This window comes from Capsicum annuum, chromosome 7 (genome assembly GCF_002878395.1).
Source record: "Capsicum annuum cultivar UCD-10X-F1 chromosome 7, UCD10Xv1.1, whole genome shotgun sequence".
Lineage (NCBI taxonomy): Eukaryota > Viridiplantae > Streptophyta > Magnoliopsida > Solanales > Solanaceae > Capsicum > Capsicum annuum.
The window spans coordinates 224,663,289-224,667,425 of NC_061117.1; positions in this window are offsets into that span (position 1 = coordinate 224,663,289).

The following is a 4,137-nucleotide window of genomic DNA, read 5'->3' on the forward strand; positions in this document are numbered from 1 at the left end:
AGGAGATGAGATAAGTAGTATAGGATGAGAGATAGTGCTTCAACTTTTGTGCTACCCAAGTTAGGGCACAACACGTCCTTTCAAGAAGAGTATACCTGGCCTTATATGCGGTGAACTTCTTGCTAAGATAATAAATAACCTTCTCTTTTTTGCCTATGACATCATGTTGACCCAGGACACAACCAAAAAAATTGTCCATGACTGATAAATATAAGATCAAAGGCCTACCAGGCTCCGGAAGTACCAGCATGGGAGGATTTGACAAATATCTTTTGATTCGATCTAATGCTTCTTGACATTCTTCAGTCCATTTTACCGCAATACTCTTTTTCAGCAACTTGAATATGGGTTCACAAGTGGTTGTGAGTTGAGCAATAAACCTGCTAATGTAGTTCAGTCTACCAAGCAAACTTATCACCTTCGTTCTATTCTTGGGCGGGGGCAAATCTTGAATGGCTTTGATTCTTGAGGGATCCAATTCAATTCCCCGACGGCTGACTACAAACCCCAACAGCTTTCCAGATGGAACTCCAAATACACATTTTGCCGGGTTGAGTTTGAGATTATACCTGCGAAGCCTTTCAAAGAACTTTCTTAAATCTTTAACATGGTCGGCCTGACTTTTCGACTTAATAATCACATCATCCACGTAGACCTCAATCTCCTTATGCATTATATCATGAAACATAGTGGTCATGGCTCTCATGTATGTTGCTCCAGCATTCTTCAAACCGAATGGCATCACTCGATAACAATAAGTTCCCCATGGTGTGATAAAAGACGTCTTCTCTGCTTTATCATCATCCATAATGATCTGGTGATATTCGGCATAGCAATCCACAAAAGAGGCGACCTCGTGTTTAGAACCGTTGTCTAACAAAATGTGAATGTTGGGTAGTGGAAAATCATCTTTCGGACTGGCTTTGTTCAAATCACGGTAATCAACACACACTCGAATTTTGCCATCTTTCTTTGGTACGGGAACAACATTGGATAACCACATGAGATAGCGAGCCACTCGAATTACTTTGACTTTAAGTTGTTTCATGATTTCCTTTTTTATTTTAATACTTGCATCCGTTTTAAACTTTCTCAACTTCTGTTTGACAGGAGGGAATGCGGGATCAGTTGGCAATTTGTGAGCCACTAATTCAGTGCTTAAACCAGGCATATCATCATAAGACAATGCAAAAACATCCTTATAATCCATTAATGCTTGAATTATTTCATCTTTTAGCTGTGGAAAAATATGTACACTGATTTTAGTTTCCCTAACATCTTCTTGATCCCCTAGATTTATTGGCTCAGTCTCATTCAAATTAGGATTCGGTTTGTCTTCAAACTGTTCCAACTCTTTGCTTATTTCTTCTAGTGCTTTTTCTTCCTCATATTCCCCATCCTTCTTCATTACATCTTGATTAGTTTGGATTTTAAGGTCAGGCTGAAAATTCCGCATGCATGTCATGTCATTAGAATCAGCATAAAGAAAATTGTGTAAGAAAAGAAAAATAAAATATATTAGACACGAAATAAAAGGGACATTGCATTTCATTAAATAAAAGATAGAAGGGTTTAAACATAGATGCCAACATAATATAAACAAACTAAAATCCGAATTACAACCCTGAAATAACTCGGATAAACAGAAAGAAAAACAAAATAAACTACCAAAACTCCCTCATGACGTGGAGAGGAGTGACTTCCCAATTATTGAGCCGGACCGCTGGACTTATGAATTGCACGTCTGCCATACTGGTACCTTCTCCTGCTTCGACCATATCAACTTCAATAAAAAGGTTCTGGAAGTCATCAACCAATTCAACTTCAAATTCCCCATGCTTCTTGACACTGCTCTTAACAAATGATTCACTGAGTAGTGGCATTGGGCGAGGGAGTGACCATGTTTCCTTTTTCCTTCCCTTGGCTTTCTTCAGATCTTCAGCTGTAGGCTCAAATCCTAGACCAAACGTGCCCACGTTCTCACTCGGACATACGGGATGAACTATACCGTGCAGAGACGCTCCCAAACCCTTTCCTGACTCAAATTCGTATTTCCAAAGTTCACTCACCATCATGATAGAAGAAGAAGACAATTGCGGTCCCGGTATAGCATGTCATTAAAGGATACGATTCACTGGCACTGTATCAAAAATTTGATAGACGAATGTCTCCTTAACGTTATTTGCTTCAATAAGAGACAAGGGAGAATCTTTGTAAGCTGACAAATCTCCTTCACCATGAATAACTACTTCTTTCTTGTCATGCTCAAACTTAATTATTTGGTGCAGTGTAGATGCAACCGCCTTGGCCTTGTGGATCTACGGCCTTCCCAATAACAGATTGTAAGAGGATTCTACACTCAATACTTGAAACTCTATGGCGAACTCAACAGGCCCTATGGTCAACGTTAGTTCTATTTCACCAATGGAATTTGATTTTGCACCATCGAAAGCCCTAACACATATATTGTTGGGCCTGATCCTATCAATACCAATATTCAACTTTTGCAAAGTAGAAATAGGGCAAATATTTTCACCTGAACCTCCATCAATCATAACATTAGTGACGTAGAAATCTTCATACTTCACTGTAATGTGAAGGCCCCGATTATGCCTTGTACCTTCAACAGGCAATTCATCGTCAGAAAAGCTAATCCGATTGACCTCAAAGATTTTTCCAACCATTTTCTCAAGTTGGCTGATTGTAATCTCCCTTGGAACATATGCTTCATTTAATACCTTTAGTAAAATATCACGATGCTCCTTGGAGTGCAACAGCAAAGATAAAAGGGAAATTTGAGCAGGGGTCTTCTTCAACTGATCTAATATTGAATACTCTGGCAATTTCATCTTTTTCAAAAATTCTTCGGCTTCTTCTTCAGTGATAGGCTTTTTGATAGATGACGGTCCACTCACCGTTGGCTTGGACTTTCTTAAGCTTTCAAGCACGAAGCATCTTCCTGACCTAGTCAAACCCCTTACCTAATCTACATCTTCCACAACTTCTTTCCCATGATAGGTCATCATAGTCCACCCATAATTCTAGGGAATCCTTTTCGTATCAACTATTGGAGGTTGGGTCACCGGTTTGAGGACAATAGGCGTTGCTAGTGCTTCTTTCACCGTCAAGATGAGCTGACTCAGAGCTCCCACCACTGTCAACTTAGATTTATCCTGACTTGAATCAACATGCCTTATGGCACCTTGTACTGTGATCAGGGGTTTCTTTGTGCTTTCTTGGGCTTTATCTTCTCTCATTCCTTCCCAGTTCAATGACATTGCTTTCAAAGACTCCGCTATATTCACCGATTTCTCTTCAGTGGTCTGTATCTTGACAATAGGCTTATAACCTCTCGAAGACTCTTTCCCATCATATATCAATTCTAACATATTGGCTTCAGCATGGGTTGGCAGCGGATTCTGGTTAATGTTTGGACCCTCCAAGGCCTGGACCAACATCTGATTTGTGTCAATTAAATCTTGGACAGCTCTCTTTAGATGCCAGCATTTCTCGATATCATGGCCTGGCATATTAGAACAGTATGCACACCTTAAAGAATAATCGAGATTCCTCGGCGGATTTGAAAGCCTTCCTTGAATTGGGCTTAAAACCTTCAACTTTCTCAACCTATCAAACAAGCTAGCATATGACTCCCCAAGAGGTGTGAATTGGTTTTTGACCACCTTCTCCTTCTTATACTCAGGCCTAGGCTAAAAACTGGGTCTGGAGGGGTTTTGGTAATTTGGTGGAGCTAATGGGCGATTTTGTGGAGCTTGCGCGTGCCATTGCGGGTAAGAAGGGGTTTGGGCATATGGCTGCGCGCTATATACTGGGTACGGGGGTGGTGGAATGGAATAGAAAGGATTTTGTGGAGAGTAGTAATGGTGGGGAGGAATATATGGAGCTTGGGTGTAGACTTGGGCTTGGGATTGGGGATAGGGGCGAGGTGGTCTTTTGAGATAGGAATGGGTTCCAGCTACGATAGTCGCTACATCCTTTTTCTTCTTTTTACCTCCAAATGCACCAGATCCACCGTGAATCGCTTGTGTGGTGGATTTTAATGCGGTAAAACTTACTATTCGGCCGGTTTTAATTCTGTCCTCTATCATCTCTCCCATTTTGAGGACTTTCATAAAA